Source organism: Vitis vinifera, chromosome 18, assembly GCF_030704535.1.
Source record: "Vitis vinifera cultivar Pinot Noir 40024 chromosome 18, ASM3070453v1".
NCBI classification, from domain to species: domain Eukaryota; kingdom Viridiplantae; phylum Streptophyta; class Magnoliopsida; order Vitales; family Vitaceae; genus Vitis; species Vitis vinifera.
The window spans coordinates 18,776,830-18,794,506 of NC_081822.1; positions in this window are offsets into that span (position 1 = coordinate 18,776,830).

The following is a 17,677-nucleotide window of genomic DNA, read 5'->3' on the forward strand; positions in this document are numbered from 1 at the left end:
GCCACCGCGTGTCACCATTGAAGGCGCACCCTTAGCTGCTGATTTTACAATGCTTTTGGCATCCTCTGACCTTTGATAGGATTATGGGACCTCAGGCATGTGGGAAAATGAGCAACAAATGGGTAATGCCAGGACGGAGAGGTGGATATGATCATGAAGGACAAGGGATGTCATGGATGAAGTGTGGCAACGGGTGGAGAGAGAAAAGGTGGTGAGGAAAGGGGTGTGTTTGCATGGGGTATGGAACATGAATTTAAGAGTGAAGATGTGAGTGTGCGGAGTGAACGCATGAGCGTGAGTGGTGATGGGTTTGAGTGGGTTTGGGGTGACGGTGTAGAGAGAGAAAGATATGGATGGGTATGGCAAGCATGAGGTGTGACAGCTGGTGCATGATGACAAGAGTGATGGTGAGCTTGAGATGAGTTTGAGTGGGCCGTGGATGTATGCATAGGAGTGGTGGTATGGGAAAATGGAGTAGGTTTGAAGGATATCGGGGTAAGCATGATGGATGGTAGGAACGAAGGTGAGTCACTGGTGATGAACACTGTAAAATGTGAGATGATTAGTGGGGGTGTGGTTAGAGAGGCACTTGAGGCGTGAAGTTTGAAAGTTGATGAATACATGAATTGTAAATGATGCATCCGGCCTAGCAGCTCTTAAGTGGAACTGTGGATTTTGATGCCATGTATCATAATCTTGACAACCACCAACACTGTAACCTCGCTATTGGCCACGGAGAGAGTAGCGCATCTCTGGAGGGTAAATACGACAAACATATATTGACCGGAAATGGACCTGAAAGTCTTGCCAAGACATCCAGAGTGGAACATGCTTGAGCTTGTACTTCATCCTTTATGTCCACTCAGGTGATGAGTCTGCCCAAAAGCCATTCCACTCAACCTCATTTGTCCATGGATTTCGAACCTGAACAAGCTTGTGGCCGTCTACCTCTCTTACTTGCAACAACGAGTAAGCATGCCCTTGCACAATGCTACTGGAAGAAACATGCACGTCTGAGCCTGAAGGGCTCCCAGCACCGAGTAGAAATCCCTCTTGTTTGAAACGCAACAACTGAGACCATAGTCTTCCACTTGCAAGATCAGTCTGAGCTTGAGCACTCCTCATGTCAATCTCCTCTCCAGCATCAATAGGAGCAAATGATGAAGATATCTGTCACCTTCTTCGGTCCAAATATCAATTCCTTGAGAAAATTTTCATTTCGCATGGCCTCCAATGCATTGAAAACATCATAGTTCTTCTGCTTTGCAATGATATGCGCACCGTTCACCAGCCATATAATCTTCCACCGTGTTTTCAGTTAGGAAAAGCAAGGTGCTCCACATCACACTCATCAAAATCTGGTGCAGCTGCAAACTGTCTCAAGTAGTTTCTCAGCAGGCAAGCAATGATAGACATGTCTCGAAACTCCATTTTTCTGAAGCCAGGGGTTATTGTTGAATCCGACAACTTACAGAACTTGAATGTTCCACTCATTGTTATTCATACCCCCAAGGGCTTCTTCCCTCAAGCACAAATCAGATTACAAAACTAAGAGTCCGAAATACATCCAGAAATGTGAACCAGAAGCCAAGATATAGATTAAAATACCAGAAATGGAGGAGGAAAAGCAACGAGATACAGTGTACCCGTGATAAAGCAAACAGAATGAGCCAAACATTAGGTGGTATCCCTTTCATAAATCTCACCTCATGCAAGGTATTGATGAAACAGTTACGGAGAAACAGAGCATCTCTTTGAGCAACAACAAATAGTGAAAGAGAAGAAAGAAAGAAAAAAAATAGAAGAAAATAATAATCATGAAAGATAGAGAACTCATGTAGTCTTATCTCAAGATCAATCTATGAGCTCAAAACAGGTGGGAGGAAGAAGAAGATTAAATCAATTCATACATGGTAGTTTCAAATGAAACCCAAGACAATGAGATATTAGCAGGGCAAGTATGTCTAAACAGTGAATAAGGGTTAAACACACAGGAAAACCATGAAAAACAATGTTAAGCACATAGAAAAACCCTGAAAAAAAAATGTAATAGGAAAAATATGAACTGAAAATCCACCATGCCCGCACCTGGGAGAGCTCCTTTCTAGCAGAAATGAGCAAGCATATTCCTCTCTTCTTCTGTTATGCTCCTCTCTTTCCCTCTCGTTCAGTCACCCTCCTCCTCTAAGTTCAACTATCCTTCTCTCAAGCTCTCCTCTCTAGATAACTCTCTTTCCTCCACGGCAAAGAATCCTCTACAGCTGGAAAACTCACCCTCTCTCGTTCTTTTTCTCAAAAATCTCCCAGGAAGAATATATCTCCCCTCTCTAAAACCAAACAAAAGCTCCCTCCTAATCGTTTTTCCCTCACTCTCAATGCAGCTCTAACCAGCTTTTCTTCCTCCCTCTCCCTCCAGCAGCAAAGCACCTTTTTTCCTGAAAATCTCCCTCTGCAGCCTTCCAGACCACCCTCCTAAAATTCCACTTTAGCTTACTCCCGTCTCTCTGTGGTCCCCCCTCTCTCTGTGGTCCCTCTCTCTACCCAAAAGTCACCAAACAAAAACTCCTGCCCCCCTGGTAAAGCTCCCTGCCACCTTCCTCTTCAAGGACCATATCCATTTTCTCTCCCGGATTTGCCCCTCCAACCCATCTCTGCAGCCACCTTCTACCCCTGCACCACTACTCTGCTAATAACAGAAGACGCTCCTCAAGACAACGGCCTGCAGATCCTCATGCCACTTGTCAACCTTCCATTGGCATCCTAAAAGCATCATCTGATTTTGCACCAGCCTCTCAAGAGAAGACACGTGGTGGAGCAAGGCTCTTCCACGTGGCAAAATGAGCAGCTGGCCGAATGGCCCCAAATGGGGGGTCTACAATAAAATTTTAAAAATCTTTTTTTATATAAATCTGACACCTTTTTTACACTAAATTTGAGCTTTATATATATATATATATATATAAAATACCTTTCATAAACAATTTTGTCAATTAGAAATAACTTTTACTAATAGAATTGAGTCGAATTTACAAATAAATTGTAAAAGTTTTGCTTTCAATAAAAATAAATAAATAAATAATAAAAATCACTTTTAGCGTAAATAAAATTAAGTTGAAATATATATATTCTTTAAAATTTGTAAAATTCACCTTTTCTTAAATAAAATCAAATTGAAATATTTTTGTAAATTAAGTTGTAAAAATTCATTTTTTTTAGTAAAAGAAAATAAAAATAATTTTTATTATCAAATTGAAATTTTGTAAATATTTTTTTTGATAAAATAAGTGTAAATAATTTTCTTAAAAATAAAAATTGAATCAAATTATTTATTGAAAATAAATTGAAACATTTTATTAGTAAATAAATAAATTGAAATCATTCATTGGAATAAACTTATTTGGAATTTCTTAAAAAAATAATTTTTGAAACACTTTCTTTAATCAATTAAAAAATCAATTTGCATATTTCTCGGTCATTTAATTTGTACATTATTATAATTTATTTTTATGATTATTTTCCTTTATATTGAATTATTGTATATGTAATCTTGGTATCCAAATTAATTAATTATCATGATTCAGTCAATTCGTTTAGTAGAGACCGTATATGGGGCTTAGAGGGGTGCTACGGTTTTTCATCGTACCTACTCAATAAGTAACATAACCTCCAAATTTAGACTTATTTTTTTAAATATGTCTTTTTTAAATGAAAGAGTCATATTAGGGTTTTATTTTTTATTTTATTTTTTTCCCTTTTAAAAATAAATTAAAATAAGTGGCAACTTCAACTTTTTTTTCGCGAAAAAAAAAAGTTTCGTTTGGAGTGGGTGCAAAGTCTTATTACCTCATATTTCATTTCCTGCCAGATTTGGGTTTTAATTTTTATTTTATTTTTTTGTGTTTTTCTTTATTTTATTCAATAAAATTTATAAAAAAAAACAGTTTTTAATAAAATTGTCAAAAAAATAGTTTTTAATAAATTCCAAAATAGTCTTCTTCAATAAATAATCTAGAATTTTGCTTTACGTAAAAAGTAGAAATTCATTTTTTTTAATAACTTGGAAATTTGGTTTTTTTAATAAATCCGGGAAATTGTCTTTAATAAAAAATAATCTGAAATTTTCGTTTTTAATCAAATGTAAAAAAATGTTTTAATAAAATAATCTGAAATTTTTTTTACTAAATTCAAGAAATTGATTTATTGTAAAATAATTAAAAATCTTGTTAATAAATTCTTTTGTTAATAAAATAATTCAAGAAATTTATTTTTAATATATTCAAAAAATGGTTTTCAATTTAACAATCCAAAATTTTGCTTTTGTTTATATAAATCTAGAAAATCAATTTTTTTTTCAATAAAAATCTTCAAAATTTGTAAAGCCAAATAAGTTTGTTTAGTGAAAATTCTCAAAATAAATGTTGGATAAATGTTTTTTAAAAAATAGTTTTTAATAAGTTTGTTTAATAAAAATTCTTATGTTTTAATAAATGTCCTTTAGAAAATCGTTTTTAACAAGTTTATTTAATAAAAATTCTCAAAATGAGTGTTTTAATAAATATTCTCAAGAAAATTATTTTTTTAATAAGTTTGTTTAATCAAAATTCTTAAAATAAGTGTTTAAATAAATGTTTTTAAAGTTTGTTTCCAAAAAAGTTTTAAAAGCTTTAATAAACATCTTAATAAATTCTCAAAATAAGTGTTTTAATCCTAAAAATTCTCAAAGTTGTTTAATAAAAACCCTCAAAGTTAGTCTAAAAAAATCCTCAAAATTAGCATTTTAATAAATATTCTCAAAGTTAGTGTTTTGATCAAAGTCCTTAAAATTTGGTTTAAATTAAAGTTCTCAAAATTTGTTTTAAGTTAAAATTCTTAAGTTTCTATTTGATAAAATTTTCCGAAAGTTTCCTTTAAGGGTTCTAAGGTTTTGTTTTAATAAAGAATTCCAAAATGGTTTTAATAAAGTTCCAAAATTTGCTTTAATAAAAAAAAATTGAAAATTGTTTTAATAAAAAATCTAAAGAAAATAAAAGTTGTAAATGTTTTTGGAAATATTTTGACTTAGAGATTATTGTAAATATTTGGGTTATTACCTTGGCTTGTTAGATAATATGCTTTTATTATACTTCTGAAAAGGTGATTTGTTGGTGTTGGAAAAAAAATCATATAATAAATTTTAGCTTAATAAATTTATTTGGGATTATATGTTAAAAAATTTAGAATCGACTTGGACGGGAGTCAAGGTCGGGTTCAAACCTTTGACTTGATCCCGAATTCTAGGTAGCCCAAAATCGGGCGTGACAACCTGCACCTCAAAGGGATCAGGGTGCACTAACTCCCCACCATTTTTGAGATCACAACCACCTGCTTATGATCAGACCGGCACACACCATCTTCATTGATGAGCAGCACTTACAATTCCATCACGGTATTACACCAGATTCGGTGCTTCGAGTAGTTTCAGAATATCATCACACCACCAGCTTCTTCATCAAAAGGAGAGAACCACAACCCGCTTCAGATCGAGGCCATCAGATTCATCTCTGATTATTGCACCTTCATTCTCATCTAGGAGATCGGTAGATTCTGCATGGATCAATGTGATTTCATACTCATTTCCAGACCAACAGAACTGCATCGGCTTAATCATCCCTCCCTCGTCGTAGCATCACCATTTCCTGCACCTTCAAGAGAGATGCATCATCTAGGATGAATCTGCATTTCATCCTCACGGAGCAGCATTTCCTTCTCTTGTAACGAAACTACACTAGCCCGCACCTGCATCTACCATCAGTGCATCGGAAAATCTCACACCATCTCACAGTCTCACTTCGGCATTACACCATCACACAGTACATCAAAAAGTCATCTCCAATACCATTGCAAAATCACATTGTTGTTTTGGGCTGTCACCTGCATCGCACTGTTCGGCATCTCATCAAAACATTTGAGCAGCTCCTGCATTTCATTCTTGGTAGCGGCATGCACTTCCAGTGGAACACAGAATATCAGAATACACCACCAGCTTCATCACAAATCATATTTGCCACTCAAACAAAGCGTATCTCCAATAGCTCGTCACCAGGTTAGTTTTTAGTCTTCTTGTTTTTTATTTTATATTTTTACATATTTCTTCTTGTTTTTTATTCACATGGTTATGAGAATATTAACCTAGGTTTGAGTGCGGAATAATCATAGCTGATGTGAACATTCTTAGTGGCCTTTGTTTCTAGGTTTTTAAATTCAAAGAAATGCATATGGGAATCAAAATGGCCTTTGTTAGTGTCATGTTGATTGCTGGATAAAAAAAATTTCAATGGACATGTGTAGTATATGCCGGTGCTATGTTTGTTTCTTAATAAAAAAAATAAAAATAAAAATTTATAAGTCTACGTGGGAAGTGTTAATGGCATGCTTTAGAATTAAGAAAAAAAAAATCAATGAGAATATGTGAGGTATCAATGAAATGAATATGGGTAATAATGGGGCTGGATATAGAATGGAATGTTAATGGCATATTGATTGTTAAATAATAAAATTTCAATGCATTCATGTAAGACACGTTAGTGACATTAATTATTGAATAGAAAATTTCCCATCAATTCATATTGTACTATATGTTAGTGACTTACTTTCATTGAATTAAATATTTCAAATGGATTGAGGATATATTCTGCTGATTAATAGATGTTAATATATTTGCTTTTGTTAAATAAAAATAAAATAAAACCAGTAAAAAAAAAAAAGAATATAATGTATGGCTGTTCATGTGAGAAATTTGATGGGTTAACGTTAGAATTTAAAATTAAAAAACAATGATGCTATCTATGTTAACATGCAGCTAATTCATGTGATATGCTAGGTGCTTGGAAATTAAAATAAAAAATCGATGAGTCAACGTGTAACTAGTTCATGTGTAATGTAGATGGTGTTTGGAATTTAAAAATTAGAAATCATTAAGTATATATATAAAATGTGGTCGACCATAGGAGTAATAGAATGTAATTTATTGAAAAAAAAAAATAAAGTATGATAATGGAAATTCAAACATGAGAATGGACTTTAAATGACATATATTTATTAAATAAAAAATATAAAAATATAAAAAATGAGAATGTATTCACATTGTTAGTAGCCATTTTTGGATTATATCTAAAAATCAAGTATTCATATTGTTAGTGCCCGTGTAGAGATTAGATTAAAAATATGAAAGTTGATGAGAGAATTAATGCCTTGTTCATGTGTTAATGTTTTGCATTTTAAATTGATGTAAGTGAACTACCTAGCTCTAATTTTATTGTTTATATTGTTTTCTTCACTTACTTCTCATTTTGTGATTTTCTTTTCAATACATTATATTAAGTTGGGTGTGAACAAATCGGGTCACACATGAGTGTTATTAGATTTGACATTTAGGAAATTGTTTGATTGAATATTGACTATTTGATGAATTAAGATTATAATTAAGTTAACTCTTCTTCAAATCTATTTTTATCTAAAATAAGCCAATGGATATTCAAATGACAATTGGCTTTGGATAAATATTTTCACTTTGATTCATAACCTTTTGAGTTCGTCTTTTGTAATAGTTGATATTTGTGAGTTCACTTTTCACATCGATACACTTACACTTTTCATTGGTTGTTTATGTTTGATAATTTATGTTTTTTCTAGAGTTCTTTTTTAAAAAGTGTTTTCAATCCCTTCCTGACAAATCAACCTTCCTATTTTATTTTTAAGCATCATCTTAAATCATTCAAGTTGTGAGAAAATCTTATTTCCTAAAAGCCTATGCAACTATGTTTCATTTGGATTGCATCCTCCCTTTTGCTTTTGATAAATTTATGATTTTAAGTGAAACATGAATCCAAACCTATGATCCCAAATAAATGATATAATTCTTAACTTTAATAAGTTTATCAATATTTATGTGAGGTTAGGAATGCATGGATTAGATTTATGTATATCAAATAGGGATTCAATGAAACCCCTACATCAAATGCAAAACCCTTTTGTTGTCAACCTGTAGGATTTACTATGCATCTAAATTACAAATTCAATTTGACTAACTTGAAATACTTCTAAAATTTTTCTAGTAGTTCTATGGCATTTTAGACTCCTTGAATTTGATTTTAGAATCTTGTTTGAGTCAAAAACCAATTTTCAAGTAAGAGTCATAGACTAATCTTATAATAGGTTTAGTTTTCACCCAATTCTAGCTTTCTAAAATGTTTCTATATTTTTAAATGATTAGTTGACTTTAAAATTTTGGTTTAATATTTTTTTTTAGATTCTAGACTTCTTGAAGTTGATTTTAGATGTATATAAAATATTTAAAAATATTTTCCCAATTAGAAGAAATAATTTTCCCTTATTGCACCCACTACATGTCCTTATTTTGACCAAGGGAATATTTGATTGATTTTTAAATTCATCTATGTATATTTTTGCTCTTCCATTATTTTTCGTGTAAGTTAGACACTTTGAACATATTGTATGATTTTATCACATCTCTGGATTGGCTAAATGATTTAGTTTATGTATGTCTTAGAATTTTGTCATGTTCTGGAACTTTTGGGAAAATTTTGTAAACATAGATTAATTGGAACTTTATTAAATTGTTTGGCCACTTGAGTTATAAACTAAACATGTAGGAGATGTTCTATGAAAATCTTTGTAATTAAAATCATATTTTAGATATTTTTTTAGGATTTGTTTTGTGAACCTTCTTATTTTGGTTGCATGCTAAAATTTCTATACAGTATTTGTTTTGTTATTTAATATAGTGTTGTTTGGCATATCTTCACTTGATCTTAGCTTTTGTGTTGTAATATAGACATAATGAGGATGTTACTTAATTTTTTCCATTGTAAAATGTTGCCTCTATACATTTATTTAAAATTTTTCTCTTGAACTTGATTGTTCTGCCCCTTTGTTGCATACTTGGATTAAGTCACTAATTTTGGTATCTCTAGCTCACTTGTAAATTAGTTTAACCTTAGCAATGATTTGTAGATGTGACTTATGTGATAGTAAATGCCTTTTTACATCCCTAATAAATTTTTGATAGTGTATGGAGTCTTGCTTTGCGATTACATGAAATATACTTCTTTTGAACTTAGATTTTTCTCTATCATTCAATCTTATTGAATTCTTGTCATTGCACTTAAACTATACATATGCCATATATATTAGGATTTGATATCCTAGTTACTAGTTATCATAATTTGTTTTAACCCTCCTCAACCTTTTATAAGTGCATTGTAAGCTAAGAGTACTATCTAGGTACATTCCTTACATCTTTTGTCTCTTTAATTCTATAAATATGCAAATTTTGATTATGAGCAATGTCCCATGTTTGACATTGTTTTTCTATGCTTTGATTATTGTTTGATTACTTGAATAAGATGAAATGCATGTTATATGATATATTATCTGAACTAACTTTAATGTTTTCATGAAAGTGCTTTGGACTGTAGCTAAGGTATGCTCATATTCTTTTCCATGTGATTGGTTTTCTTTGATATGTTTTAGCATCCTATTAAGCTTTAGACATAATCACTTTTACTATTTTGGATATCCACTTACCTCAACTTATTTGATAGAAACCTTTATTTAATGCTTAGAGGGGTACTACCTTATGGTACCTTATCAAAGAGTAATTTGACTCCCAAACTTAGACTCAGTTTTTAAGAATATACTTTTCCAAAATAAGGAGTCATTTGTTATAGGGTTTTATTTCTTATTTCATTTTCTTTTTTTAAAAAATAAAATAAGTGACAACTCCAATTTTTATAAAAACTAATTTTTCACTAAAAAACGAGTCTCATCATCATGTGAGAACGTATGTGAAAAATATAGTTCCACAAGCACCTATCTCGATAAGTTCCAAACTTATTTCAATTGGTCATGGAATAATGGATTTGATCATGTGTAAATTTACTAGGATGACCAGGAGACTGCTAATGATATGATTTGATAAGGTGGATAAGGGAATGTTCCAATGGCAATGGTCATACCCATGTCACCAAAGGTAGTGCCTAAGCAAGAAAAAAATAATGCCTATACAATAATATGTCATTCAAATGCCGTACCCATGCCACCTAAGGTAATAACTTAGCAAGAAAAATATAGTACCTAAATAATGAAAAGATATTACCCATACAATAGAGTGTCATAGTTATCTTATTTGTACAAAAGAATATCATACTTATCTAAATTGTCCATGACAAAAAATGGAATTTAGCATATGACATCTATGTGGATAAGTTCTAAAATGATCATGAAACAATGAATTCAATCATATGAGGATCTACTAAGATGACCACAAAAAAGCTAATGATATGATTCGTTGAGGCGGATATGAAATTAATGCATGTAGATAAGCTAGTATGTATGCTACTAAAGATAGTAGCTTCTTCATTAAAAGTAGTGTTTGAAATATTGAAAATTTTCGTCGAAATTTCATCGGCTCCGACACAATATTAGTCATTGATTATCAGTGGACGAAAATTTCGGTATTTTTTTGGAAATATCATCGATATTTATGTTTTTATTGGTATTTTTACCGATTTTTCGAAAAATTTCTCCATATTTCCTACATCCTCGAGCGTGCCTTGGGTTCAATTCCTAGCTACCATTGGATTAAGATGTTCTTTGATAATATATATTCAATTTAAATTTGTTAATGTTCATCATTAAAAAAAAAACTAATTCTAATTATTTTATTTTAAATTATATTTAATTGATTAATAAAAATATAAAAATCAATATTATAATTTTTTAATAAGTCTTTTTTTATATTATTTGTATGATAATTAAATATAAAAAATATAAATATTAAAAAATCATATATATATATATATTCATTTATTTCACACTATTAAATGCATTTAAATTAAATAAATTATATTTTTAATATTAAATATATCATCATTTATCTCATTAATCATATTCTAAAAAATTACCATCACTTCACTTTTAAATTTTTTATATTTATCCTTTTTGAATGTTTTTTATTTTAAAATATTAAAAATATAATTTTTTAAAAAAAAAAACTAAAATATAAATAATAATGTTAATAATAAAGTTCTAATATTTTATAAATTAAAATAAATTTGATAAGATAAATAATAAATTATATATTAAGACTCATATTTCTATCAATTATATTTATAAAATAATTATAAAATGTGTATTTTTATTTATTTTATAATTTTTTTAGAGTTTTTTTTTTAAATATTTTCATGAATTTTAAATAATTTTTACTTCACTTATATTTTTGTCAAAATATCCACCGATATTATCGATATATCCGAAAAATCCAAGTTTAATATATCCGTGTTTATCAATATTTCAAACTTTGATTAAAAGATAGTATCTAGATAAGAAAAATATAGTACCTATATAAAATTATGTCATACTTATCTAAACTAACTACTAATAAAACTATTAACTATAACAATTGTGAGGTGGATAAGGAATTAAGACCCATCTAAAACATGTCAGTCCAAACATATAGTGTCTATAAAACAAATTGATAATACACATGTAACAAAAAAGAAAAAGAAAATAACTCATATAAGTTACATGGCCTCCATATATATATATATATCATCAATCATTCAATTATCCTTGTTAACTAGCCAACTTTTGGTAGTAGTCTTTACAATAATTATAATATACCACTTACTAATAGTATCAATATCTCATTAGTATACATTCATATTCAAAGCACATGTAGACAACCTATGTTAAATATTTTTTATATTACAATCATCAAAACACATGCTATAAGGAATCCAATAACGAAACTGATTAAAGAAACATATGAAAAAGTAGAAAACGGTCATGTGTAACTTCACGTTAACACTTTAGTCTATTAGGCATAGAAAATTCATCAAACCTCGTCCATCTTGGCTCATATATAAGTATATTACCTATGCTGGGACAACTTGCTCTCTAAAATTATATGATTTGTCTACACTTCCTTTATAGAAAATAACATTTTTTTTTCTTTTTTTCTTTTTTTCTTTTTTTCTATTCAAGTCAAGAATTATAAACTCCATGTTTGCCCGTAACAAACACAACATAGTATGTTTGCATGTTCAATTTGGTGACAAAAATATTATTGATAAAATTATTATAATATGTTAAAAAAAATAACCAATGTAAATGATAGTTTTAATTTTATGATCTTTGAGTTAATACCACAAAAAACAATGCAATAAAATTAAAAATTAAGCACCAGTTGAATATCATAAACAACATATCCTTCACAATGACCAATTTTAATTTTTCAAAAACAAACATTGTTATTAAGTAAGAGTAAAATAACAAAACAAATAATAGATGGGTCTCTATCTCATACAAAACATCTTTTATACAAAATTCTTCATGTTTAACCTAATAAATTTTCAAAAATTATTTTCAATGCTACATTGAAAGTATATAAATTTTAATATAAAATTAAAAATTTTAAGAGTAAAAGCATCTAAAAAGGAAAAGTAAAGTAAACAATACCACTTCTTCAATAATATGTGTCTTACCAAGCAAAGTGTCATAGTTAGGGAGTGGTTGTGTATTGAGCCTTGGTGTACCTTTTAAAACTATGGTGTTGAATGTGTTTGTGGCAAATTTGAAACAGTTAGTTTTTGTTTAGTTATTGGAATTGTGTACAAAAGAATGTAGAAGTTGATTGTGATTTTGAAATACAGAATGAAAACGGCTTCAAAGATATATTGACAAGTTGAAACTTTTTATACTTTGTTTTAATTGTAATCTGTCACGTGGGAGCTTGTAATTTTGATACTGTTGGGAAAACCTATCATGACGCTTGGCCACAAACACGTCAAAAGTATCAAGACAAGGGTTTTAATTACTTAAGACACCCTTGCACTTCAGCATAGATAATTTGAATAATCCTTAAATTCTAGAAAAACCTAAAAAAATCCTCTAACATTTTTGCATGATGCAATTATATCCCTTAACTTTCCTTAAAAATACTTAGCTCAATTTGATTTGTTAATATACTACTTTATTAATAGCTCCCTATGATGGAAGATTTAAGTAAGAGGAAGTTGAGTAGAGTTGGGGTGTCAAATTCACTTAAAGTTTGTTTGACAGTAATTTTGAAAAATATTTTTATAATTTTTAATATTTGAAAAATAAAAATTTTCAAGTGTTAGAAAGTTTAAAAATACTTCTCAGAATCACTATTAAACACACTCTTAAAACTCATTTGATATTAATTTTAAGAAGTATTTTTAATATTTCTAATACTTGAAAATTTTTATCATTCAAGTATTAAAAATATTAAAAACGTTTTATAGGATCACTCTTAAATACATATTTAGAATATGTTTGACAATGATTCTAAAAAATGTTTATAATATCTTTAATATTTAAAAAATAAAAAAATTTAAATATTAAAAATACTAAAAACACTTTCTAAAATCACTATTAAATGTACTCTTAGTTTTCAATAAATAAACAAATAAAGAAAAAAAGGAAACTACCGAATAGGAAACCTCTTGGAGTATGCTTAGCATACTTGATAGAGTAGCATTTCAATGCCGGTAGAAAGGAACATTCATAAGAAAATAAACTATATAAGCAGAAACCTATAAATAATATTGTATATTCATAGTTTAGCCAAAGATTAATATTTATTTAGCTTAATTGGTTCAGTTTAGAAAAAATATATCGAAAATTCTATCATCTCATTGCACCGTTAAAGTAAAAAAAAATAAAAATTGAATTTACAATTGAAAACAATTATCTATTTGATGGTTGAAAAAAAGTCACAGAAAAAAAAATTGAATCTTATGATTTAATGGTAAAGAGTTTCATTTTTTTTTTTTTTTAAAAAAAAAGCTTAATTAAAATAAGAGAAATGACTCTATTTTATGCTCATTTGAAAAATCGTCAAGTCTTAACCCATACCACATAACAAAGTTGACAAAAAAATATCCTACTTTTTTTCAGCAACCAAAGATATAAGAGAAAAAGGAGGTTTAAACCCACAAGACAAATGTCTCTACTAATATAAATTAATATATAAATAAAAATTAGTTACATAAAAAACTAATAGATATAATCTATTGATGATAATAAAAAAACAAAGCCTAGCATGAATGGACTCCTAAGGTTAGAATATCAACAAACAAAAAACACTTATTTGAAATAATACTAACTTGCATTTTTCCATTTACAATCGATGAAAAATCAAACCTAGATGAATAACCCAAGCTAAATAGGAAAAAATAAAAGATAAATAAATAAATAAAAGAGTAAAACTGAATGAAATTGAAGGAAACAAAGGCATTAATTGAATAATATAATGAGATTTGAACCTTACAAGATTTTACTTAAGTTCATTGTCTGATGTTAGGGGTTGAGAGGATTTTAAATTTTTGGAGAGTTTGGAGAGGGTAGGGTTTCATGGATCTTAAGTTTTGAGAAAGAAAAGAGTAAATGGAGATTTTTTATTTTTTTTATTTTAGGTTTTAGTGTAGGATGGGCATGATACTTGGGAAAAGTTGGAGTTCCCTTAGTATTTTTTTTTTTCACATGTGGAAGGGGTTAGGTAGAAGCTTAGGTGGCAAAGAGGAGGGCATGTTTGACATTAAAAAGTACATCATATAGGAGTACATGAAAGAACAAAATCCAGATTTTTAGAGTTTTATAAAAATAAGGGCATTTGATAAGTTTCTAAAAATGAAAAACAAAAAGCTTGTTTCAATAAGTTGTTTTCAAAATAATTTTTCTATATTGATTTTGTAAAAACATTGTGAATTTAATTTATATAATATTAATTAAATTTAATTTAAGTCTTTTTTTAAAAAAAAAAATTAGTTTTGCAATTACAAATAAATAGTTTTATTTTCCTATAAAAAAATATTATTTTAGTATATGTTAAAAAAATATGGATATTAACATCTCGGTAAAAGCATAATTAATTTATTTATTTTTTGTTAAAAATGAATAATAATAATAATTTAAAAATAATAATTGTTAATAATATTTTACTTAAGATAAAAAATGAATGAAGTTTAACTAGGTTAAATTTTTCATTACATATAAGCATTAAATATTCAATTACAAACACAATATTCTAAAATTCTTTAATTTAATATGCAATTAATTTGATCGGTTTTTTAAATTTTAAATTATTCTTAAAAATTAAAAGATTCAAGGGAATTAGTGGTTGATCGCGATTCATCAGTCGCAATTCTCCCAATAGCTATCCATTTTAGTTCGACAGTCAATGACTGATCTATGATTGTATAGGTTATAAAGCAAGCTAAAGCAGAGGCAGTAGAGATGAAGGTGAGAGTAGAGGGGGATAAGAGTAGGGCGCCTAATTACAGTTTGCCTGCAACTAAAATTTAACTCTAAAAGCCTCCTTCTATCCGTTCGCGACCCTTAAACGCAAGGATCACTCACTTGATTAAACCAGAAGCAAAGAGTCCCTAGAAAAACTATTAGCATAAAATGACCAGTGAACCTCTTGACTGGGTGATACTTATCAAGGCTCGCATTAGTGATCCCTCAAGTATCTATATTTCAAGGCAGTTGTAGACAAGACGACATTAGTTATTCAATATTGGTTGAGGTTGAGTCGGAAGAAGCACCAATGTGAACATGGGTAACATAAATAAAGATAGTGGTGCCCAAAGCCTTTCTGATAAAAGATTGGAGATCCGTCACTGAGTAATGACGATCTATGAGCACATGACAATCTTCCTAAAACTTGCTTAATGTATGAGCTATGCCAAACTCATCCGGCCCGAGGGTTTTCATACTATTTAAACTACTTATTTCTTTATTCATATACAATGACTCAAGAGAATCCTTCTAGGATTCACTAGGTTAATTAACTCTTATTTATGGACGAGAAAAACAAATTATTCAAATCTTGAAGTTCTCTTACTGATCGATGAGTCGAACGAAGGTTCTATTCGATAGTTGATTTAGCACAATCTTGTCTTAAGCCCTTCTTTCAATTGCATGCTATGTGATCTTTTCTCTTATCATTACATCCATGGTCTTCTATTTGACATTTTTATTATATTAGAAAGCTTCAACATCCAATGTCCTATTTTGGATCGCATCTAGCGAAATTAGATCTACTGGCAAAATCTCCCATTCCTTTTGGACTTTCTTTCTTGGTCAAACGAACCACTTTAAGCAAGCAACTTGGTTAGAAAAATTGAATTATTGATTGTGTTTCACTTAATTTAAAATCTATTTACTAAGTGAGAAAATTTAAAAAATAAAGTTGTGTATATAAGAGGAACGATTAAGTCATAACTCATAATATATCAATTTTTGTATATTATTTTTTATAATGATTAGATCTATTTTTTTTTGTTCCAACTTATTTTTAAAAATTTTAAACTCATTAATAAATTCAATATAAAGTGTCAATTGATTTAAAGTTTATATATCTAATGAGAAAATTTATAAAAATATAATTATGTGGGAAAAAATAGAGTTATTATAAACCAATTTTTATCCATAAATTTATAATATTAATAGGTTAATTATTTGAGTTTCAAATTATTTTTAAAAATTATTAGACTTATTCATGAATTTAACACATTAAGTTTTGTTTAATTTCAAGTTTGTTTATCTAATTAAAAAATAAAAAATATATGATTCCATGTATAAGAGAAATGATAATATCGTTCTAAACTAATTTTTATCCATAAATCTATGATATTAATGATATCACTATTTAAGTATCAAATTATTTTTATAAATTACTAAACTTATTAATGAATCAAACACATTAAGTTTTATTTAATTTTGAGTTTATTTGTCTAATAAAAAAAATTAAAAAAATGATTCTAAGTATAAGAGAAACAATAAAATTGTTCTAAACCAATTTTTATCTTTAAACTTATGATATTAATTGGAGCACTATTTCATATTCAAGTTATTTTTAAAAATTATTAGACTCATTAATGAATATAAAATATTAAGTCTTACTTGATTTGAAATTTATTTGCTTAGTAAATTTTTTTTACAAAAATAGATTATATGTAAAGAAGAAATTAATTAAGACATTCAAAATAAATTTTAGTGTATGACTTTTTAATGTTTTTGAGTTTCATGACTTTCTAGTACTAATTAGATCAGTTTTTGAATTTTAAATTATTTTTAATGATTGATAAATTTTATATATAAATTATAATTTGATTTTGAATTTATTTCATTAATATTTTTTTTTATCATATTTGAAGGTTTTTTATATGGGTATTGGATTGCAGAGAAAAAAGAAAATTAATATTGTATTTAATTTATTTGCTTTTTATATAGAGGGTTTTTTTTTTTTTTTGAAAACCAATGAAAATAATGGAAAAACAAGTTTTTGTTTTACTTGTTTCCTAAAATAGTTCTTTATTTTACTTTGTTTTTAAAAATTGATAACAAAAAATAATGGTGAAACAGTTTTATGAATTTTTTATTTTTTATATTTTTAAAATAGAAACTATTTTTAAATTATACTACCAGCTATACTATTAGTAATTAAATTTGTTTTCAAAGTAATGTAATAGTCAAATATTTAATAACACTTTCTATTGAGATTTTTAATAACCTGCCTCGTAGGTGGAAATTATTTGATAGTTGACATCCTTTTAAAAAAACATTTTGGAAATAAATTAAGAAACAA